The sequence below is a fragment of the Tursiops truncatus genome, chromosome 1 (genome assembly GCF_011762595.2).
Source record: "Tursiops truncatus isolate mTurTru1 chromosome 1, mTurTru1.mat.Y, whole genome shotgun sequence".
Classification (NCBI taxonomy): Eukaryota; Metazoa; Chordata; class Mammalia; order Artiodactyla; family Delphinidae; genus Tursiops; species Tursiops truncatus.
In genome coordinates, this window is record NC_047034.1 from 33,405,043 (window position 1) to 33,429,884 (window position 24,842).

Here is a 24,842-nt window from a genome sequence, read left to right on the forward strand (position 1 = left end):
CCCACTTATGATCTGTGTGCTTCACTGTGTGAGTTCTACATCAATAAAAGTGAGGAAAAAAAAAAGTCACACCAAGGGTTTTCCAACTTTACGATGCATAAGAATTACATGGGAGCTCATTTAAAATGCAGATCCCACTACTGGGCATATACCCAGAGAAAACCGTAATTCAAAAAGACACATGCACCCCAATGTTCACTGCAGCACTATTTACAATAGCCAGGACATGGAAGCAACCTAAGTGCCCATCGACAGAGGAATGGATAAAGAAGATGTGGCACATATATACAATGGAATATTACTCAGTTATAAAAAGGAAGGAAGTTGGGTCACTTGTAGAGACGTGGATGGACCTAGAGACTGTCATACAGAATGAAGTAAGTCAGAAAGAGAAAAACAAATATCGTGTATTAATGCATATATGTGGAATCTAGAAAAATGGTATAGATGATCTTATTTGCAAAGCAGAAAAACAGACACAGACGTAGAGAACAAACGAATGGATACCAAGGGGAAAGGGGTGGTGGTGGGATGAACTGGTTGATTGGGATTGACATACATACACTATTGATACTGTGTAGAAGATACATAAATAATGAGAACCTGCGGTATAGCACAGGGAACTCTACTCAATGCTCTGTGGTGACCTAAATGGGAAGGAAATCCAAAAAAGAGGGGATGTATGTATATGTATAGCTGATTCACTTTGCTGTACAGCAGGAACTAACAACATTGTAAAGCAACTATACTCCAATAAAAATTAATATAAAAAATGCAGATTTCTGGACACTGGAGTGCTGTCTGGGAATCTGCATTGTTAACATCCCTCTCCCCACCAAGAGTGATTCTGAGACAATGGTCCACAGACAAGACCACATGGGGCTTGGACGTCTGTCCAGTCATGACCTAAGTGCCACCCTGCTGGGAGCCATGAGGGGCAGCTGCGTGGTTAAGGGCTCCCAGACACCCTTGGCAGGAAGGGTCAGGGGCTGCTGTGCTGCGGCACAGAGGAAGCACTGTCAGACAGAATTGGTAGTGGGAAAGGAAGGGCAGCTCTATGAGCTAACTCAAATCAGGACAGGGAGTAGGCCCCCTCAGCCGGGGAGGGAATTACTCTGAGCAAGGAGCCCTCTCCAGCACTCCTGTCCCCTGGGCACCCTGCCCCAGGATGGCCAGGCAAACGTCATGGAGATGCAGTGGTGGGGAAAGCTGGTCCCCGGCAGAGATGGAGTTCCACAGAATGGCCTAATGACTCCATAGGGACCAGAGACTGTGTTCGATGAGCCATGCATTCCTCAGCAAGCACCTGCTGTTGGACAGGAAGAAGAAACCCAAGACGGAGACATGCAGCTAAAGAGGAGACCCTGGAGAGGGTGCAGACAACGTGGCATTTCCACAGACAGACGCAGGGCAGGAGTGTCTGGAAATGTGTGTAAATTATGTCTTCTGAGCCGTCCTTGATTTGAAGGCCTGGGAGGGGAGCTATTGATAGGGGTGTGGGGAGAGTGAAGGGCGCAATGTTTGGGGAGCATCTACCACATGTCAGACCCTTTCCAAACACCACGTCGTTTGATTGTCACGATATTCTGACTGGCTTACTCACGTCCACTTTACGATGATGAAACCAAGACTGAGATGTTCACCAGCTTGTTCAAGGCCACAGACTTACCAACAGTTGGAATCTGAACTCGGGTCCATATGACTCAAGCCCCACGACCTTTCCATATTCCCTGCAACCTCTCCCTCTCAACCTCCAACAGCGGTTAGACATTTAAGAAGTTGCAAAACGCTTTCTCACACGTTATCTTGTCAGGCAAGTATAAGTCCCACTTTATGGATGAAAAATTGACCTTCAGGTAAAGAATAACCTGCCCAAGATCAAACAGTTGGTAAGCAGCTGGGAACTTGGGCCTTAAGCACAAGTCATATGGCTCTAAATTTGCCACAGTCCCTTGTCTGGACACTGAGAAACACAGTCCAGCCCTGTCATAAGTCTCAGAGAATCTGGGGACACCACTGCTTAGAGCACAGCTTGGTTTCATGACGACTGGTTTTACTAAAGCCCTTTAGGAACTGAGATAGATAGGCACAGGGATGTGTCATCTTGGACATCTGCCCTGACTCCACCCACAGGGGTTTTCCCAGGCATTCTCCCTGGTACACCTGGTCATCACAGGTCAACATACAACACACGTGAGTACAGTGTTCTGGGGTGCCCTGCAGTATCTGGACTGCTCTGACGTGCTGAGTGTTCACATAGGGGCAGCCATCCTGGACCCTCCATTCTGCTTGTGTGCACTTGGGGATTATTCACTGGGTGGCTTCTCCCCACGATACCAGCAATCATTCTTTGCCCACCCTGGTTTCTCCTTGCTGCTGCCTCTTCTCTAGGAGATGCAACCAGTGCTCTCCAAATCAGACCTAATTAGACCAGCAAATCGGTGTACTCAAGCCATCACAGCACACTCGAAGCACAAGTGGAAATGCTCTTTGGATTATCCTGCAAGGTGCTTGTTGCGTCTGTTGTGTTTCCTTGGATTATCCATTCTCTGTTTACCGCCTTCCATCACGTCCCTAATGGAGAGGCAGGACGCAGTCCCCCACAGGCCAGCATTCATCTTCCCAGTCTGACCCTCTTGCAGGCTATTAAGCTGCTGTTGCAAGATCGAGGAGGGGAGAAAAATGAAAACAGTGCACAGAGAGCAGCGAGGGCAAATGGGACTCTTTTAGAACCGGATCCATTGATAAGTCAGGACAAGAAGAAATAGCCTCAAGCTTTGAGAAGCGGAGAGCTCCCCAGATGGCAAGGCCAGGTGAGTAGACCTCCTGGCTGGGCTGTTCACAGGAGGAGGCCAGGCTGGGAGGGTCTCTGTAGAAGGCTGGGCCTCCTAGGAGCCCAGGCCCAAGGAAGTGAGGCAAAGGTTACTGACGTCAATGCTGCCCCTGCCTCAATTAAAAGATTCGCTATTCTCCCTATCCCACTCCGGTCCTCTCCTTCCAAAGCACTGTAGGAAGAAAACAGAGAAGCCTACAGACCAGCCATACAATAGACCCACGATACCAGCCCCACCAGGCCCTCTCTGCTGCAATCCTTTTATTCTTCTCTTGCTGCCGCCCCGGTACACTCTGCAGAGCCCTTTCCTAGACCTGCTTCTCACTGTGCCCCCGTCTGCACCCCGTCCTCTGGACAGGTGGCCTTGCCGACTTGTGGGGCTGATGGGATGGGCAGGCATGACCTGTGCCCTCCGGCACTGTGCCTCCCTGCCCACACACACCTCTGCCCAGCTGCTAGTCTTCTCTTCCCTCTGTCTTAAGGAAAGAGGTTTTCTCCTTTTAAAAACCAACCTCGTCCCTTCCCACTTCCTCAGGAAACTCAGTTCCCTCACTTATGCTCTCTCTGCCTTTAAAACCAACAATAAAAATGCCACTTTTGTCTGGTCCTCCTCCTAAGCAGAGCCTTCTTGCTTAGCCACCTGTGAGCTGCTTTTCAATCTCACAGCTCTTCACAATCCAGCAGCATTTTCTCTGCTTTCAGCCTCCGGGAGCTCTTGATGGACTCATCCAGCACCGCTAGAAACCCTTCCTTCTCGGAACTCTCTTCCTGTCTTCTGTGCTCTCCTGTGCTCACCCTCCCTCCGGGATCAGCCTCTTCTGCAGGCTCATCTCCCCCCTCTTCCTTGGCCGCCTCCCCAGTACTCTCTTGTCCCATTGGCAGCACCATCACAGTGACCATCAAGTCCTTTCTCTCCATTCAGTCCCTAAGCTACCAAACTTCAACTTGAGTCCTTAGAACAGGGGCCCTAAATCAGACACGCCACACCCTCTACCCCAGTACTGGCTGCACCTCCTAACAAGCCCATCCTCTCAACAGGCCATTCTGCCTCCCCACCCATGACTCTGCTCTCTTTAGGGAGAGGAGTCAACTCTTCCTTTGAAGTGGCCCTGATGACAGAGAGTGGCCATACATTCCCAGGGGTCTGAGGACATAGGCCCAAATGACCTGCAGAAAGGTCAAAATGACTCTGGAGTCTTGGTTAAACCTCTGTGAACTTCCTGCCAGACTGTATTTGCTTTCCTCTAGTGTTTCCTCCCTGAGCCTGGGAGTCAAGGAGGTACCGCTCCCGAGAGGCAGGTCCCAGGCCTGTTCTTCTGTGTCCAGCCGAGTCGCACCTCCTCTAGGACACCTTCTCCAGGAAACACCGTCTCTCTTTCCACCAACTACCACTGGCTTTAGGGCCTATACCATTTAGTTTGGTGTTTAATTAATCGCTTTGAGGCTGGGTCAACACCCTTAGCAGTTCCTTGAGGGCAGGGCCCACGGTCTCACCCTTTTCGTCTGTCCCTCCGACACAGGGCCCTTGCTAAGGCCTTGACTGGACTAAAATCACAGGTTCCTTCTGAGGTCACGGGACACGTTTCCAAACTCCCTCCGTGAAAGTCCCGCCCTGGAGACCCCACTTATCCCCACTGTGTCCCTGGAGGCTGAGGCTAGCTCTCTTGCCACCTCACCTCTAACAGACAGGGATGGCACAGGGGCTCGAGCAAGCCGTCCCCGGGGTGCGGTGCCCGGGACCGAGACCAGTTATAGCTCGTGGGGCCTTTCCAGTCACTTAATCGCATTTGGCTCCACACCTGAGCTTGAGGATTCCAACTGCTCCACAAATCCTCCTTAATTAAACCTCCTGAGGCCCCTGCCGAGTGGCAAGAACTCAGCTCCTCTTCTACAGGCAAAAACGCCCTGGTGGCCTTCTTGGCCTAGGGTGGGCACTTTCTGGACCCAACCCATGGTCTGTGCAGCCTGCACCAGCACAGCCTGCCTGGAGCAGCTGAGAGGGTGGTGGTGACAAGCAGCAGGAGCTGGAAGGGCTTCTCTGCATTGTGCTAAAATGAGCAACCTGCAAATTAGATGCAAAACACCATGCAAACATGGCATATAGTAATTTGGAACCAATCGCTTTGGGCATTTTAGGCAATAAAATGCCAGCCTCTGTATGTGATCGTATTTACTGCCCCGATTTTCCTTTTCTGATATTCCAAGTAAAACTGAAAGTGCAGTTACGTAAGATATCAAGAGGGATGTGTTTCTCTCTTGTGAATGTCTAGGCACAGGGACAAGTTAGACATTACTGTTACCTATGTAAAAAAAAAAAATTGTACTGCTACAGATGCTATTTCATCCACATCCTCTCTGCCTCATTCCTGAGCGCCTACTGTGTGTCAAACACTAGGCTGGGCACTAAGAGCACGAAGCGCCATCAGTTGAGCTCAGTACAACAGACAAATCTAAAGGTGCCTATTACTAAACACTTACTAAATGCCACCTACTAGCTGTGTGACCTCGGGCCAGTTAGTTTCCTCACTTGAAAATGAAGTAATGCAAACGTGCTTCAGTGGGTAAGTAGTTAAACTGTAGCACATCCCTATCAGGGAACACTACTCATCAACAAAGGGGAACAAAGTACTGATACAGGGGACAACTTGAATGAAACTCAAGGAAACTATGCTGATAGAAAAGAAGCCAATGGCAAAAGACATAGATTGTATGATCCCATTTATATAACATCTGTGAAATAACATGATCATGGAGATGGAGGGCAGATTAGAGGTTGCCAGGAGTTAGGGATGGGGGTGTGTAGCTATGAAGGTTAGCACCAGGGAGCCTTGTGATGGTGCAGTTAAGTATCTTGATTGTGGTGGTGGTTACACAAAGCTACACACACACAAATGAAATCTGGATAAGCTCTATGAATTTATCAACAACCATTCCCTGGTTTTGATATTGAACCATAGCTTCATAAGATGTGCATGTTGGCGGAGGCTGGATGAAGGGTACTCAGGACTTCCCTTTACATTTCTTTGCACTTCCAGTGAATCTATACTTATTTTGAAACAAAAAGTTTTTCTAAAAATAGGGTATATAGTACCTACAAGATGAGCTTATTCTTAAGGTTCAGTGAATTAATATAAAGCACTTAACATATCTAGCACACAGCAAGCCTTCATTACATGCTGTTGGTGTTGTTACTACTACCTGCCAGGCGCTGGGAGCACCAATGTGAGTAAGTCACGGTCTGTGTTCTCAAGGAGCTTCCAATCCAGCATGATAGGAAGACGCAGCAAAGACATGTTTAATACGGCATGCTGAGTGTGCTCAGTACATGGGAGGAGGTCTCTGGGCTTTGGGGAAGGTTTCCCGGGAAAGATGTCAGGAAAGAAGTACAGGGAGAGTCAACCAGGTGAGGAGTGTATGAAGGGCACCCAGGCAGAAGGAACAGTCGAGCAAAGCTTACCGGTGTGGAGCAGCATGGGAAGGCCAAGAGGCAGTTGATTTTACTTGGGCATTTAGAAGGCAGAGAGTGGTAGGGTGAGAGGCTGCAAAATAGGCAGAAGCCACTGCAGGGAGGCTGTGTATGCCCCAAGAGCCCAGGCATCCTCCGTCCGGAGGTGAGGGTGAGGGACCACTGTCCGACATCCTCCTCAACCACCCTCGTTCTTTCCTCTGGATTCTCCAGGCCCTCCTGCTCCTGGGACCCAGAGAGCCTGATCTGTCACTCTGTCCTGGCACTGAATGAGGGACTCTAAGTATCTGAGAAAAGCAAGAGGCCCAGTGCAGGCTCTGCAGAGCCCACGTAGACCGGCCTTAACCACACAGGAGGTATATCCACAAACCAAACTGCACATCACGTTCCACCCACCTCCTCCTTCCCACCCCATGTAGGGTTTTTTGCTTTTTTTTTTTTGTACCACTCCTCCTTCCACTACTGTGGATAATCCAGAACTTGGGGCAGCCTCTTTTCTACAAGCATGTATATGCAATGGTGCAGAGAAGCACAGAAGTGGGGCCACAAGCACCAGGTTTGAGCTTAACTCTTTGCTGACCAGTCCCGTGGCTGCAAGCAAGCCATTAAACCTTTCTGAGCAGTAGCTTCCCCCACTGTGAAACAAGCGATCATAACACACACCCCAGCTTCCTCATAAGGGTGGCTCAAAGGACATTAAAAAAACATCAAAACACCATGATATACGTGAGAGCTTTGTAGGGTGAAAAATTATTGCTATTGTTCCTGAAAGAACTATTGGTAAAGAGGAGTCTACACCTCTGATTGGAAAATCAGAGTAAATCTCCTTTGAAGCTGGGCAAAGTCTTTAGCTGGGGAAGGACAGTGAAGGGAAAGGAAAGGGGAGAGGAGAAGCAGCCCTGCTTCCTTCTACTGCAGAACACAGGCAAGGCAGCAGTCATCTGGTCACACTCTCAGCTTTTTCCATGAGATCTTTTTTTTTTTTTTTTTGCGGTACGCGGGCCTCTCACTGTTGTGGCCTCTCCCGTTGCGGAGCACAGGCTCCGGACGCGCAGGCTCAGCGGCCATGGCTCACAGGCCTAGCCGCTCCGCGGCATGTGGGATCTTCCCAAACCGGGGCACGAACCTGTGTCCCCTGCATCGGCAGGCGGACTCTCAACCACGGCGCCACCAGGGAAGCCCGAGACGAGATCCTTTTTGTATTTAAAGACCTTTCACTAATTAATTCACTCCCCAAATAAGTTTTGAATGCCTAATCTGTGCCAGTGTTACAACCGTGAACTAAACAGTGTCTCTGCCCTCATGGGGTCACAGTCTAGTGGCAGAGATGGACATTTATCTAATAAGCACAGCCAATTATATAATTAGATATCATGATGTGTGTTATGAAGGAAGCATATAGGGCATTATGAGAGTGTTTAACAGGGGGCTGATAAAATTCTGGAGGTACCCTGGGGAAGCTTTTTTAAAGAAGGGTTATTTGAGTTGAGATCTGAAAGCTAACTAGAATTGAGGGAGAAATATGGAATACGAAGAGTGATTAAGGGACAGGGAACAGCATGTGTGAAAAGCATGAGGCAAAGAGCTTAGCAAAGAATGGTAAGAAGCCAACGTGTAGAGTGTAGAGCATGACAGTGGTGGGTGCACTGGGAATCACTGAAGAGTTCTGAGAGTATGGGAGACTGTGACCAGATCAGACTTCTGTCCTTAAAAGATCATTCTAGGGACTTCCCTGGTGGTGCAGTGGTTAAGAATACGCCTGCCAATGCAGGGGACATGGGTTCCATCCTTGGTCTGGGAAGATCCCACATGCCACGGACCAACTAAGCCCATGTGCCACAACTACTGAGCCAGCGTGCTGCAACTACTGAAGCCCACGTGCCCATGCTCCACAACGAGAGAAGCCACCACAAGAAGAAGCCCGCGCACCACAACGAAGAGTAGCCCCTGCTCGCCACAACTAGAGAAAGTCTGCGTGCAGCAACGAAGACCCAATGCAGCCAAAAAAATAAATAATAAAAACACTTAGAAAAAAAAAGAGAGCATTCTAGCAGCTATTTGGAGACTGAATTGGCAAGGGCAGATGTAGACACCCAAATTAGAAAGGGATTCCAGGGCGCAGGCGAGAGGTAAGGGCAGCCTGAAGTGGAGGCTGTGAGGATGGGAAGGAGTGGATGGACATGGATGCTGTCCCAGAGATCAGACAGGACCTGGGCATGGACTGGTTATAAGGGGGTAAGGGGAAGAGTTGCCGACTCCTGTACACAGAACTGGCTTGAGGGGGTACCATTCAAAAACCAGGCAATGCTGAAGGGGGATCAGGCAGCGGGTGGAGAGGCAGTGGAAGATTAGGAGAATCATGACTGTGTCTTTAGATATGCCAAGTCTGAAGTTTCTTGAGGCTCCCAACTTAGTCAACTAGGCAGGTGGACATAAGGATACGGAACTCAAAGGGAAAGACGCAGGCTAGAGATGTACTTCTGGGTGTCACCTGCACGTGGCTGATAACAGAAGCCTTTCATGAGATGGCTTAGGGACAGCTATGCAGTCAGAAGAGAACTCCTTGAACCAGACCATAAGCAATGCCAATGTTTAAAGATAGAGAAGGGAAGGATGAGTCAGCCAAGAAGACTTGGAATAACCAGAAGAGCCAGGAATATGGGGTCAGAGAAGCCAAGGGAAAAGAAGTGTCAGAAAGGAGTAAAAAAATGCTTCTGAGAACTAAAAAATGTTTCCTGCACTTAGTGATATGGAAAGCTGTTTCAGTAGAGCGATGGGGGAGGAGGCCAGACTGAAGTGGGGCAGAGGAAGGAGTGGGAGGTGCAGAAACGAAGACAGCTAGTAGAGCCAGCTCTTTCAAGAAATCTGGCCCCTAAGAAGAAAGGAGATAAGGCGGCAGGCGGTGGCGTTGGACTTGAGGAAGGTTTCTGTTGTTGTTGAAGATGGGAGAAGCTTGAGCGTGGCGGGAAGGATGTTCCTGAGGAGACCAGAGGACAGGATCTGGAACACAAGTGGAGGAAGAGCTGGTCTGCAATGGAAGTGCTGCCTCCTCTGCTCAGACAGGAGGGAAGGGGGAGACGACTGGTGCACAGGCAGCTGGGTCTGAGGCTTTGGCGAAACGAGTTGAGGGTGTTTTCCCGATGGCTTCGATTTCTCTGTGAAGTAGGAGGTGAGGTCCTCGGCTGAGAGTGAGGGCGTAGGTAGAGTTCTGGGGAGGGAGGTGTGAAACAGTCATTGTGGAGAGTCAGGAGGGAGATAACCACGGGAATGTGGTAGGAACACCAGGCACTTCTGAAGAACAAGTTGGGTTGGTGATGGCGAATTTTGAGAGGTCCCAACCTGCCTCATTTTGTCTTTTTCTAGCAGGCTTGTGGTCTGGGTGCAGGCAGAAAGCAGCAGACAGAGTGATTAATCTGGAACTGGGATTTTGCCAGACCAGGCAATAAAGACAGAGGGTCAGGAGAGTTTAGGATATTGGCAGGAGAGTTCTTAAAGTGATGGAACATGGAATTTATCTGCACTCAGAGAAGTCAGAGGAAGGTCACGGATGGCAAGAAAGTAGAGGTGCCAATGGACCAAAGGATCTAGAACATAGGTCCCAATGGACCTACGTCCATATGGACCAAAGGTCTCAAAGAGTTAAAAAACGGCTGTGTGGGAGTCTGAGATAACAAGCTGGGGAACCAGGAGGTGGTGACCAGAAAGCAGGGTGCTTTAGTAGGTGATTTCCAGGTGACGGCAAGATCTAGGGTGTGACCTTGGGAGTGAGTGGCTGAGCCGGGAAGCTGGTGAAGGGGCTGATGGGTCTGGGGGTAGAGTGAGTTGCTCATCTAGTCATTGATCTCCCCCAAAACAATGGACAGACTTGGAAAGGGAAGGATGTCTATGGGCAGATGCCAAAGGCTTCACTGAACAAGAGGGTGGTTGGTGATGATAAGGGGGAAGCAGAAATGCAGCCTGACTTTTATGAGATTAGGGGAATAATGGTCTTAGAGAAATTACATTCCCTTGTACCTTAAGTATGTTCTCCAGAGTGAAAGGTCAGAAAAGAAAGTAGAAGGAGTCTTGAGAAGAGGTAATAGATATAGCGTATGGTCAGAAGTTCGGAAATGAATACCTAGTCCTGATGACACTTACATGCTGTGTGACCTTGGGCAAGTCCTTTCCCCTCCCTGGGCCTCAGATTTTGCATCAGTAAAGATAGATTGGGGGAACTGGCTAACCTAAAGCTCCCCAATCGATGTTAGGGTGCCACAGATGGGTTACAGGTGTGCTGAGACATTGACCCCCCCCCCCCTTAGCCCTCGGGTCAGTCAGAGTCCCTGAGCCGCTATCATTGTGTCTGTGTGCTATACTGTGAACAAGAGGGCGGGGTAGCGTGGGCCAGATACTCTCCAGGGCCCCAGCCGTCTCTGTCTCTGACGTTCTGTTTGCGCATCTCTGGCACTCGGTCTTGGAAGAGGCTGCAGGGAGGCTGATAGAAGAACAGACAGACTCCTGCTGCAGGCAGAAGTCCATCTGCTGGCAGAGATGGAAGCCAAGTTCCCAGCTCCCTCTTGCTCTCCTCGCCTCCCTCCCAGCATCAGCTGAGCGAGCTGTGATCTGCTCAGCTGCCCAGGTGAGGGGCAGGTGCATTTGCTCCTCTTCCGTCTGCTGGCTGGGTGGTCGCTGGCAGCCCCCTCAAGCCTCAGCAGCAGCTTATGAAAGTGGAGGAGCACTTCATCCACTTTCCAGCTCTAAAAACAGACTCACCATTTCTGAGGAGTCAGGCAGAATGTCTCATTGCACATGACCCAGACAGAGCCTTCACAATGCTGACCTTTCTCTTGGGGCCAGCCACTTCTCAGACATCCATGGAAGATCCACTATGTGGCTGACCTTGGGCCACCCTCTCTCTGCCACTAGCCCTCCCTAGCCTCCCCCTCCACCTCCTGTCAGATGCTATATGCTTAGAGAATGCACAGGCAACCTAACTGCACCCTAATCATAAAATATTAGGAAAGACCGGCACCTGGCCCAGTACTTTGTACACAGTAGATACTCAGCAAATATTTACTGAATAAATGAAGACTATTCTCGAATACTTAGAAAAAGAAAACCCTACCAAGCCCACCAGAAGTTTTTAAATTATTCATCACTTTGCTCCTATTTATTGGAGTAGATAAAAGATTGTTTTTTAAATTCGTTAATATTTATTGGTGCCTACTATATGCCAAGTATTGAAGTGTGAGCTGGTTTCACTTCCACAACCCTGTGAAATGGGTATGTAAATCCCATTTTACAGATAAGCAAACTGAGGCTCAAAGAGAGGTTAAGAGACATGTCCAAGGTCAAAGAAGTGGTAGACAGCGGCGCCAGGATTCTAACCGAGACGTATCTAACTTTAAAGATGGTGCTCTTTTTCAGCACACCAGGCTGCCTCTCTGCCTAAAGAGAGACCAGGATGGAGACAGAAGCGAAGGAGGAGGCAGCGAAGTGTGGAAGACTGCGTGGCACACAGGCGAGGCTCCCCGCTGCCTTGCCCTGGGAAAGTGGTTTTGAGGTTGGGTAAGCTTTGCTGAAGAGGAGTGGAGAGGGTCAGGGCCTCGCTCATCTCTCCGCCTTTGATTGCTTGGCTGGCTCACCCACTGCCTATGCAATCTGGCATCCCGCTCAGCCACCGCCTAGCTGGGTTCTCTGAGCGTGTGAGAGGCCAAGACGTGGCAAAGACCTGTCCTGTGGATATACCACCCTTGTCCCCTCCCCACAAGGTGGGGAGACTACTGGGCCCAGCAGAGACCCTCGTTCTCAGGGCCCAGGGAGCAGGCAGGAGACGTCAGAAAACACGAGTGGTCTGACCTGCACAGATGAACACGGCTGTCAGCCCCCCATGCCTACCCGCTGCTGCCTGACAGGTGAGCAGCTGTGCTCGACATCTGTCTGTCCATCTGTCTCCAACTCAGGGGCCTGGAGAGAGCTGATGCTCCTCAGAGAGGGGAGGCCCTGGACCTGAAGCAGCTTCTATACTGCAGATATTAATCAGCAGGGAATAGGAAGGGTGGGGAGGGAAGAAAAGGGTGCCTCTATCACCATCCCAAACTTGAACGTCCTCCCCACTGCCAAGCCCCCCTCACTTCCCCCACCCTCCCGCCACCAGCTCCCCTAGCTCTGCCTGCCAAGCTCTGCAAATTACCACACATGCCAATAAGTCATTAGAAACCAGAGCGGCAAATGTGGGGTTGCCATGGAGACCAACACCCGGAGATGGCAGCCTTGGGGGCTGGCCAGTGGCTCAGGTGTGCTGTGGGGGAGAGCTGGGTAGGCCAAAACGCCTGGCAGAGGGGAGATAAGGCACTAGCGGAGTGCTGACTTCAGGTGGGGCACCGGGCTCTGCCACCTCCGCTCCCCCCTCCCCCAAGGCCCTGTGTGCTGCAAGAGGGGCAGGTGCAGCAGGGCCAGCGGGCCAAGCCCCCTCCCTTCATAGAACTGCATCTCTGCCCAGAGGAGGTGGCTATGACCAAGCCCACCTGGGGACCAGCCCCAGGGTGAGGGAGGCTGACAGCCTTGAGCAACCTGAGCTGCTGGCCTATGTCCACAGGAAGAAGCCCCTCAGTGAGGGGCTGAGGGCAGGCCCAGCACTCAACCACTTTCTCCCATATTCCTGAACGTCGAACTCACTTGTGCTTCTGCCCAGTGCTGAGCACAGCACCCAGCTCTTCGTAGGTAGAAGCACACATACATTTGCTGCAGATGGAGAAGCGGATGAGAACGAACGCGGGTGAGCACCCGAGATCTCTGACGGGACAGGAGCAGGCCCTGGACTGAGTCTACCAGTTCAGCGTGACCTCTGACAAAGCCACTTCTCTCTGGGCCTCGGTTTCATCGTGGCGAAAATAACCAGATTGTGTTTCAGACACAGTGTATTTCAAACTGGTTCTTCAGAGCCTCGGAGTTCTGAAAGCGATTCCTCCAGGGTCACGGGTCAGGAGGAGGCCAAGTAGTGGGGTTCTGGTCCACTGGCTTTGCTTCAACTACAGCACCCTGTATTAATTTCCTGTTCTTGAGGTAACATACTACCACAAATTTAGTGGCTTAAAGCAACATAAATTTATCTACAGTTTGAAAGGTCAGAAGTCCAAAATGGGTCTCACTGGGCTAAAATCAAGGTGTTAGCAGGTGCGTGTTCCTCCGTGGAGACGCCAAGGGAGAATCTGTTTCCCTGCCTCTTGCAGCTTCTAGAGGCTGCCGCACTCCTTGGCTCACAGCCCCTTCCATCTTCAAAGCCAGCAACGGCCAGTCGGGTCTTTCTCATCACTCTGACGCTGACTTCTGCCTCCCTCTTCTACATTTACAGGACTCTTGTGATTACACTGGGCCCAGCTGGATAATCCAGGATAATCTCTTTATTTTAAGGTCAGCTGATTCACAACCTTAATTCCCTTTGCCCTGTAACATAACCAATTTACAAGTTCTGGGGATTAGGAGGTGAGCATCTTTGGGAGGTCGTTATTCTGCCTACCACACATATAGCTTTGTCTTGAAATATAGATCAATTTCTAGAAATGTTTGAAAGCCACATGACCAGAGGACTCAGTTGCCATCAGTTTTAAATGCTATGGCCTGGACTCCTCCTTTCCTCCCTGGAGGATCCTCCCAAGGAAATTCAGAGGAACTCTGGGGTCTGCCCATTGAGTGTGAACGCCGGCAGGCTTAGGCCGTCCTGGTGCGGTGTGCAGAAAGGTGGTCTCTGTGTCCACCAGTAAAGAGGTCTCCAGGGAGGAAAGCATGAGGGCTGTTGTGGAGAACCCACCAGTCTCAATTTTCTCCTCTCCCCTCCCTCTGTAACCATACATTCAGATTACCCTGCATGCATCTGTTCTTGTTTTCGCTTCCAGGTCAGGTCAGATGGCGCTAGCTGTGTGTGCATGTGCATCCACGCCTGCATGTGAATGATCTTCCCCCACCAGACTGGTGATCCCCGAGTCCATGTCCTTGTTTTCCTTGGCTCCCCATTACCCGTCCCCACCCATTGGCACTGCACCTGGTGCAAAAGGTGTACTGATTTGACAGTAAAAAAAAAATTGAGACAGTGGCCCTTCTTCCCACATCGTGACCTTCAACACTGTTCCTTCCTAAATCCATCCAGAGGAGCCCCCAGATTATTTGTAATAAACTCCAGAAACAGGACCCAAGTTCAGAGGGCACAGGTTTTAGAATCTTCCTGCTAGCACATTTCTAGGCCCACAGTGATCAACACTTGCTCCTGGGGGAGATGGTGGCCTCACGTTCTCCTCCCACATAGCATGACCTCTGTTCTCACCTCTGCAAGATACTCTCTGCTGACTGCCTGGAACCCAGTGGGGTTGAATAACCAGATTCTTATGAGAAAGGTGCCCTCTAGTTATTAATCACAGCCCTAGTGTTTTATGATTTTATGCAAATTACTCACCCTCTCTCAGCCCTTTTTTCCCCCTTGGTATAAACCATTCCCATTCCTACTTCTATTATATGTCCCAAGGGATCCTGGAGAAGAAATGTGATGCAGGAGGAGAAAGCTATTCTTTGGAGGTACGGCCCTGGGGAGACTGAAGAGAAAAGGAACTAACATTTACTGAGCTTCTACTTTGCAGCAGGCACTGTACGCAGATTAGCTCGTTTAACGGGGTGGTTGAGAACCAGGGCTCTGGAGTCAGAAAGATGTGGGGCTGAATTCTGACTCTGCCACTTGCTGGCCTCGGGCAAGTTACTTAATGTTTCTCAGCTTTGGTTTCCTCAATGGTAAAATGGGGGAAAATAACATCTACTGCACAGCGTTCTGTGGATTAAGTGAGATAAATGCAGTAACGCTTTCGGCACATCATAAGCACTCAACAACTTAGCTCTTACCGTTAGCAACCCTATGAAGTGAGTGCTATTAACCCAGATGTATAGGTGAGGAAACTGAGGCTCAGAGAACCTAAGAAACCGCCCAAGGGCGTATGGTTACAGGAGGGACTCTAACCAGCTCTGATTCTACCTCCTCTGGATTGCAGGCAAGCCCCAGGCTCAGGCCTGCATCGTGGAGGTGGCTGTGCCGGGGAGCCTCGGGGATAGAGCTTGGTGGGCCCTCCTTCCTCCGGCTGCTGAGGGCCCAGCGGAGGGAGAGCAGACCGTGGAGCAGAACACTTAGCCCTTGCGAACCTTGGCTCCGGCTCTCTGGCTGGGGGCCGGGACAGCGCCACCAATGCTCCCACTCTACCCCAGGGCAGTCTGTCTCCACACTCCAGAAGTAAGCCCAACCCCCAGGACCCAGGCGGCCTCTCTAGGGGAAAGAGAGACTCACCCTTCATGGGGGATGGATGCTCTTTTGGGCAGAATTTCATTTCCATTTTGCCATACACGAAACTAATTGGAATGTTCTAGGAGTAACCTACCAAAGAGGAGCTCAGGCAGTGAGAGGAAGGGAGAAGAGAAGCTGGCTGCAGACAGGGTAGAAAAATGGAGCTCAAGGGAATTCCAGAGAACTGAGCCCCGGACAACAGGGGGCTGAGTGGGCGCTGGTGGATGGCATCAGATTAGAAGAGAGCACATCTACGAAAACAACTCGAGAGCTGGAAATGGGACCTGAGAAGAGCAAGAGGGCTTCAAGGGACAGAGATCAGCTGGCTCTGCAAAGGAGAGGCCCAGAGTACTGGCCTATGGTTTCCATTCTCTACAGGGCTGCTCTCCTGTTTCCTGAGAGAATAAAGGGGACACGAGAAACCTGGGTGATGGGGAAGGGGCTGCTCCAGAGACAGAGTGCCTGTCCTGGGCAGCTTACGCTCCTGCGGCCTTACTCCCACCCACGTGCCCTCCCCTGGCCTGGCCACCCTTCCCCACACCCACAAGCTCCCCTCCTGAGAATCCTCCCCTCTGCAGATCCAAACCCCACCCGGTTTTCAAGGCCCAAATCAGCTGCACCTCCTCGGGGAAACGTTCCCTATATACTCCCACACAGAGCTCACAGTTCTGATAACATTTATAGTCTAAATCACACAGTTTAGCACTTGGTTTTAAATACTGTCTGGTATTATTCCCTCCTTATTTCTTGTGAGTGTAAGTTTTGCCTTTCCAGCTGATTGGTAGGTTTCCTTACCAGTAACGAGTGTGTCTTATGCTTCTTTTTATTCCCCCCTATCCACCCCCACCCCCTCACTGCCTAGGAGGCAGTGCCCATCATGTGAGGACTTGGTGGGTCAATACTGATTGACTAAATTAGCTTCAATGCCTGGAAAACTTCTTGACCAGCCACCCAAGTAAAACGCAGAAATGGATGGCCCAAACCTTGGGGTTTTTTTTTTTTTTTTTTTTGCTGTACCGGGCCTCTCACTGTTGTGGCCTCCCCCGTTGTGGAGCACAGGCTCCAGACGCGCAGGCTCAGCGGCCATGGCTCACGGGCCCAGCCACTCCGCGGCATGTGGGATCTTCCCGGACCGGGGCACGAACCCGTGTCCCCTGCATCGGCAGGTGGACTCTCAACCACTGCGCCACCAGGGAAGCCCAAACCTTGGGGTTTTAAAAGGTCAGATCATATCACCCCTGCCCTAAACCCTGCAAAGCCTCATCTTACTCTGAAGAAACAAACTCCTCACCCCAGCTCCAGGCTCTCCAAGATCTGGCCTCCTCAAACCCACCAGGCACAGCCCTGCCTCTGACCCCTTGCACCTGCAGTTTCCTCTGCCAGGCGTGCCCTTACCATCTGTCTCCATTTCATCTTTACGCATGTCATCTTCTCAGCGAGTTTGCCCTGTACAAAGCTACAAAGTCTCCTCTTCCTAACAATACACTCTTAACCCCCTTCCTGGCTTTATTTTTCTTTTTAGCACTTGCCACTTTCTAATACACAGTTGACACTTGACCGATGTTGGGGAACGGGGCAATGACCCTCTCTCTGCACAGCTGAAAATCTGCATATAATTTCCAGTCGGCCCGCTATATTTGCGGTTCCTCTGTATCCACAGATCAAACCAAATGTCATGTAGTGCTGTAGTATTTACTATTGGAAAAAAACCCCACGCAGCTGAAACCCGTGTTGTTCAAGGGTCAACTGCACTATTTACTCTATCCTCAGACAATAAAGTATAAGCTCTAGAGATCTCTGGTTGCTCATTTTTACCTACACGCCCAGTGCCTGGCACAGATGCTTCATAAATACTTGCTGAATGAAGAGACCCCAGCCCCACCCTGGGTCTGAGATGCGAGGCACAGTTGTGCTCAGAGGTGGGCAACGGACAGGAAATTCTGTAGGTTCCCCCTAGATGTGGGATTCTACCATTTCACCCCTGGGCCAGCTCTGGGGAAATACTTTGAGGTTCGGAGGCCTGGAGCTGTGTGAGCCCCAGTGACCTTCATCCCATTGGGAGTTCTGTCCAAGAAGTAGAAGGTGAGGGGGCGGGGGTGACCGCCAGGGAAGGTAACATGTCAAGTCCCTCCCCTCCGTGTGCACAGCTTTTAGGTTCCTAGCGTGTCTGACAGCCAGCCCTCTGTGGTCTCTCCATCTCCTGGGCATTACAACCCCTGCCCTCCCAGGCCAAAGACAGACACTTTTGTCACCTGCCTCTGATACTCATTCTGAGAACGCTTTGTAAAGGAACACGACCTTCCCTGACTTTCTTCTCTCCTCGCCCCTTTCCTCCCCCTACCTCCCCACCCCCCGCCCCCGGGTAGAATGAGGGAAGACAGACCCGCCTTTCCTGGGGGACCTGTGCTGGTTGCCTAATAATTGCTGCCCCTTCTTCCACATGTTTGCTCCTGAAGGATCTGTCCCGTGAGATGTTTGTAAATAGGAACAATTGTACTTGCTCTTCCCAAGACACAGGATTCTCCCTTGTTAGAGACACCCCACTGACAGTGCTAATCTCAAGCTTTCCCCACCTCCCCCGCCTCATCGGGGTCTGCAGCCCACCTACCCAGAAGTCACTGGGACATCAGTCACTGGGAGAAGACATCTCCCAGAAGTCACTTGTGCGTTGGTTCCCACTATTGCGGCCCTGGGGACTGACTCTTAGGGTCCAGCTTCTCTGAGGCCACTAGCTCCATGTGGCCTCCGAGTCATTTAGCTGAGGCAGAGGAAACAATGTTGGTTCTCCAGGAGCTGTGACCTCTGGGAGGAAAAAGAAGGGAAACCCTCTCTGAAGGTCCCAAAAGTGGGACAGGCAGCCCCTGGCTTGGACAGGACTTGGGGAACTTCTTACTGTAGGGGGTGGGGAGAATGGGCAGGATGCCCCCAGAGCACCCTCCAGGCCCAAGGGACACTGGATTCTGGGGGCGTTAAGGAGAGGAGCCCACCGGTCAGAAAGGTTAAGTCCTCCCTTGGTTTTTTTCTAGCTACATGTCCTTGAGCAAGTTATTGAACCTCTCTGAGTCTCAGTTTCCTCATGTTTAAATTAGAGATAATAAGAGGACCTACCTAATGGGGTATTTTTTGAGGACTTAATGGGAAAATGTAGGTAAAGCACATAGACAGTGCCTGGCACATGGTAAGTGCTCAGTAAATGCCAGCTGCTATAATTAGTGCCATTACACTGTGCAAGGTGGAGGCGAAGAACAGTTAGTGCCCCAGGAACCCTCTGCCTGCTCTTCGTCTTGTAATTCACTTCAAGACCATCGCATGCTGAGCAGCAGGGAAGGTGTGGGTGGAAGAAATGTACAGAGACAAACTGAATTCTAAACCAAGCCTGGGTCAACTCACCTCCTAAAAGGCAGGTCCCTCAGGCCAAGGTTTCTCCTGGGTCCCCAGGAAGCACAAGAAGCCAGAGGACAAGGGCCATGGCAGCTCTGGGTTTGGAGCAGAGACTGCTCAATGCTGGCTTAGAACATTTAGGAGGCCAAGGTCATGAGACCAAATCCCAGCAGGGATGTACCAGGTCCCCTGCCCAAAGGCCAAATGTTTTAGGCTGGAGAGTGTGGGGATGTTCTGGGCGACCTGCCAGCCGCACTGGAAGCTCAGCTCTGAGCACCGGGAACAAAGAGGCTGAGGTAGGATGTGTCCGAGATGCTCCTACTATCTATAGAAGGTAACACACACACGACACAGCCCCTTTCCACACACGATTCCTGGGCCCCAGGGTTTCCAGGCCCACCACCTCTGCCTGGTTGACTCCTTTTCAAGGCTTGCCCCAATATCGTGTCCTTTGATGACCGTTTCCTCATCTGCCGACAGAGACAGTCACCTCTTTATCTGCTTATCCCTATATTATAGCACTTGTTTCACTATGGTAAGACTGACTCCCCCATTTAAGAATAGTTATCTGGCACTTACTAAACTCAGTGCATGTATGAACTCATTTAATCGTCACAACAACTCTATGAAGTAGGTACTAGTATTATCCCATTCATAGATGAGGAAACCGAGGCACAGAGACGTTACATAACCTGCCCAGCGTCACCCGGCTAGAAGGGGTGGATCTGAGCCGCAGCCGTGTGGCTCTAGAATCTGTACTCTTACTGTCGACTCCTAGAAGGCAGGGGCAACACCTGATTTGTCTCTGTCCCTAGCACCTAGCACAGGGTTGAACGCACAGTAGGTACTTAGAAAAGATAGGCTGACTGAGTAAGCACACGCCTGCATAAGGCTAACATGGTTGAATGTTCCAGCCTCTATGCTGCGGGACAGAGAGACCAAGGCCCTCTGGAAAGTATCACATAAAGCCATCCTTCTTATTCATCCTCTCTTAGCAATCCCACCGCACACTGCTGTCTGTCCTGCCCATTGTGTCTTTTCGTGCATGTCTCCTGCCTTCTGGTTTTTGTTTCTGTTTATCTCCTGCCTTTGTTCCTAGGTCACTCTCCCCCTTTCCTGTCCCACCCAGCCTCCATCCATTATCCCTGTCCTTCTCTGTAGTTCTTGCAGGCTTGAAAGCCTCCCATCCCCATTCTTTGCCTTGGAGCTTTTCTAGAATCCAGACTTGCCCAAGGAGGCTGAGAACACCAATGACGTTGACTCATTAGACTGGCCATGGACCAAGCTCCTACACACTGACCCTGAATGGAAACGGCAATTTCTCATCAACTCTACTTAGATGCTGTGTGTGTGTGTGTGTGTGTGTGTGTGTGTGTGTGTGTCTGTGTGTGTGTGTGTGTGTGTGTGTGTGTGTGTGTGACAGAGAGAGAGACAGAGAGAGAGAGAGAGAGAGAGAGAGACTGCCTGCCTAGTTTGTCACAGACCTGTGTGGGATCAGGAAGATCCACTGCCCTCCCTGCCTCCTCTCCCAGGGTCCCAACTTCTCCAGGAAGCCTTCCCGGATCCCATGAGAAAGCTTATTCACGCAACCATTCATCAAATCCTTATATATTTTAATATTCTGAGGAGACAAGGCATGCTCCTGAAAAACTTGGTTAAAATGTAATCTTCAGATAACTGTATAAGTTACCAGATGTCACAGACATAGGGGCCAAGTGAACTGCAGATAATCAGTGATTTCAATACGGAGACCTCTGTGACCTGGGACAAGTGGTTTATCCTCTCTGGTCCTCAATTTCCTCAGCTATAAAGCAGATGATAATCCAGAATTTAGAAGGTTATTAGGAGGATTGAATGAGATAATTTCTGTAAAGCTCCCGACAGACTGGTGCTTATAGGTACTCAGTAACCAATATGTTTCTTTCTCCCTTCTCCATCTAAAGCACTGGCCTTCTACTCAGCCCTCCCAGATAAATGGTAAGATATGAACTGGTCCATCCTTTGAGGTCAGAAATGTCTTAAGGACAGGATGACCCCGGGTCTGTAAGCTTTGCAGTACCTGGTTTACCGTAAGAAGATGGGCCTGTCATGTTAGAGGTCACTCGGTATAATAAAGATGACAATTTACTAGGGTTGTTCACACGCATCCCCCACTGACCCTACAAGTAGTGGGTCTTTGAAACAGCCTGGTGATTACAGACGTAATCAGCTGGGAAGTCCAGATACAACTTTGGTTCTGCCCTGAGATATAAAGGTTTGTTTAATTGCTGTATCCTCAGCTCCTAAAATAGTGCTAAGCACAGAGTAGGTGCTCATTAAATTGTTGAATGAATGAATATTTTTTTAAAAGCAATGGATTTCCTTTCCCCTTTCTAATAATAATAATAAAAAAAAAGAGGGCAGGTAGGAGGGGCAAGTGGTAAGGTACAGGAATCATGCAGGGGGAACGCAGCTGCCAGGCCCTCCACCCAGGCTCCTCCTCTGCAAAGGGGGTACAGCAAAGCTAACAGTGCATGTGTGCCCACCGTCAGGATGCTCGGGAGCCAGGAGCCAAGTGCACACTCCTGGCTTGAGGCTGAAGCAGCAGTTTATAGAAGAGACGGGGCAAAGGTGGAGACAGACCTGGAAAGGAGGGACGGAGAAGTCTGGGGAGAGGACGAGGGTGAGAGAAGAGTGAGAGCAGTCTGAGGGAAAAGGGAGAGGAAGAAATGCTTGAAGGGGAAGTGAAGAGTGAAGGAGAAAGAGAGGAGGAGGAAGGAGGGGGGGAGACACAGGAAATAAAGAATGGGGAGTGGAGAGGAATGGTGGAGAGTTAGAGGAAACCTGCTGTCTCAGCCTGGGTGGAATTCGTCTTAGCAGACCTCTGAGTTCCCCCTGCCATTCAGTGTCTTCTTTGGGTCGGGCTGTGCAGGAGGAGGCTGTAGATTTGGGGGTGCTCCTAGATGCCAGGTGTCTGCCAGACCCTGGGCAGGTCTCAATCCCTGAAGCCTGAGGCCTTTAGTTCCATCCTTTCCAAATAATGAGGTCTCATCCCAGGTCTAGAGGGACACCCCCTTCCCACCCCGCATGGGGAGGAGGAGACTCTGTGAGCCAAGCCCAGGGGAAGGAAAGTGGTCTAGAAGGCTCAGACCCCTAGCTGTGTTCTCTTTCCGTCTTCTCCCCATAAGGACACCTGGCCAGCCAGGAAAGTGGGTCAGGCCACCCACATGTGACTTTTTTCTAATAACAGCAGGGCCCACAGGCAAGGGGGCCTCAGTGCCCTGTACACAGCCCTGCCCATCCCATGCCCAGTGCTCTTGTTGGAGGGACCTTTAAGGAGCAGTGGGCAGTGGGAGGGGATCCCTGCCTTCTCATTCAGGAAGAGGACATGGGCCAGAGCCCACCCCAAGCTGGCGGGGAAGGGGGAGCCTGCCGTCTGCCAGGGTGCATGATAAGACCCAGATCTCCCCATGATGATGACCAAGCTGGCAGGGAGCTGCCTCTACTCCCCTGACCTGGGGTGTCTGTTTTCTCTACCACCGCACCTTCTGGGGTCTTCAAGTAGAGGGCCCGACGGGTCCATTTCTGGCAACTGAGCGCTGCGCCCAGCCCACCCCCTCCAGACCCTGCAAGGTGCCCTATTAGAAGCTGCGTTGGTTCCAGCAGACCGGAGCTGCGGCAGCCTGAAGAACAGAGCACAAAGCCCAGCTGACATCCTCCTTCCTGTTCCTTTGATGGGGAAGAAAGGACAAGGACAGAGGGGGAGCACAGCAACAACCCTAGGGCCCACCCTCAGGGTCCAGGTCTCCCGCACCTCTTTAGCTTCTCAGCTCAGCCCTAATGGGGCTCAGGTTCCCCTCACCCGGCGGCTCCCCGCTGGCTGGGCCGCCGGAGCCTACGCCGCCCTTCGCCTGCAGGACAGACGCACCACCTGTGGCTGGCCAGCCCCTCCCGTCGGCTGGGTGCCGCGGTGGGCCCCGAGCTGGCCTTCCACTCCCGGGGCCCGCAGGCTGAGCCCGGGGCCCGCAGGCTGAACCCTAGGCCCGCCCATCCCCCACCCCGAATGTCCCAGCCCAGGCTGCGCACAGACCCCTGCCGCCCGGGAAGAGGCAGGCTCCGGGTTCCAGATACTTCGGACAGACGCCAAGGCCACCTTGGACACCCAAGCTCCAAGGAAGGGAAAGTCCCCGGGCTCTGGAGCGCTTCCCCTGGCGAGTCCGCGCCTGTCACGCCCTCCCTAACCTCTGCCACCTCGCGGCTCCGCGACATCTCAGGGCCCCGCTCTGCCCAGCAACAGTTTGGGGCGGTTCGGGCCTCTCCGGTGGATTCAGGCCCGGGCGCCCCCTCCTCGGGTCCAGGCTGCGCAGTCGGCAACCGTCTTTCCAGTCTCCAGCCCTCCTTCCCTCTCCCCTCGCGGCCGCCTCCCCGCCCGAGTCCCTGGCTCCCTTACGGGCGTCGCGGCAGAAGCCCGCCCCTCCCCTAGCGCCCGCCCGGCCCAGCGGCCCCCAGCCCGCGCGCCCCGGGTCGCGAGCCGCACACTTACCCCCGGCCGCCGGCCGCCGCCTGCGCCGCCGCGCACCGCTCCACTCCGGCCCGGTCTGGGCTGAGGAAGACCAGTCTGCCCTCCCTCCGCGCGCCGCCCGCGCAGGCCGGGGTGGGGTCGCGGGCGCCTCACTGCCGCGGAGTTTTCCTGGGAGTGGTCCCGGGGCAGAGCCGGGTTAGGGCGCCGGCAGATCAACCACCTTCCCACCCGCGCCGCGCCGCCCCCGCGCGTCCGGCGGGAGGCTGGCGACCGATATCGTGCGCTCCTTCCGCTCGCCGCCCGTTCGCAAGTGCAGCGAGCAGGCCTCCGCGGCGCCTCGCGCCCCTCCGCGCGCCCCTCCCCCCGGCTTCTCGCTCGCTGCTCCGCCGCTCTCCCAACCTCCCCAGCCCACTCCGGTCGCCTTCTCCCAGTCAGCCTGCCACGCCATCCCCCACCCCCTCCAGTCCTGCTGCCATTTTAACTCCAGAGTGTCCAGAGGCCCCTTTCACACACACACACACACACACACACACACACACACACACACACACACACACACACACACACACACACACACACACACACACACACACACACACACACACACACACACACACACACACACACACACACACACACACACACACACACACACACACACACACACACACACGAGTTGGGTGGGGCCAGATGCTGAGGCTTGAGCGTCTGGGGCCGTGGTGTCCTCGTGCTTTTACACGCAAGGCTTGTCTGAAAGAGGAAGGGAGCACAGCGCGTGGATCTGAGAGGGGAAAGGGAACGGCTCTTTTGATATTGCTTCTTACTCCCTTGTAAAGGCCGGGAGGACGGAGGAGAAATTCAGCAGCTTTTAGAGCACAGGTGCAACTCATAAGCATAGCATTTTTGCTTTGCGTGGTGTTATCCTCCCCCAAGTTAACAGCGGACTAAGGGATGCAGAGTGGGTTAGAATTTGTCCATGGGTACGGGTACCGCTCATCCTAAAGAATGGTATGGAATATCTACCCCTCCCCCACCAGTTCTCATGCCCTTCCAGCATTGCCCCCTGAAATGGGCAGCTCTGGCTTTCTGGAAGATTCCATCCTGGCCCTTAGCAAAGATATCAATCTCCATAGGTGTTAGGCAGGAGCTGGCAAGCCCACTCAGGGGCTTGGCTTTGGGGGATGCCCCTCTTGCAGGCTGGACGTTGTGAACGCTGGGAAAGGAGAGCAGGATGCTGAAGGCGGGTGCTGGGCTGCTACCTGGTGGCTTAGAAAGGCTAGGACACCGCCACTGGTCGGTGCTTAGGAGAGTGTGTCTCCTGCTGGAGCCAACTGCCTGAGGCCCATGCTTTAGTGGAGCCTTG

At 52.1% G+C, this 24,842-nt stretch overlaps 1 protein-coding gene across 3 annotated transcripts in view; it reads right to left on the reverse strand.

The window, feature by feature from the left end:
* The window catches only part of LRRN2 (leucine rich repeat neuronal 2), a 63,171-nt gene extending 39,274 nt beyond the window's left edge, over positions 1 to 23,897 (reverse strand). For all 3 annotated transcript variants that reach the window (XM_004326269.4, XM_033852383.2, XM_033852386.2), the window contains exon 1: positions 23,501 to 23,897. The gene's annotated coding sequence lies outside the window, so the exon portion shown is untranslated. The remainder of the gene's footprint in view (positions 1 to 23,500) is intronic.
* Positions 23,898 to 24,842: the final 945 nt, after the last annotated feature.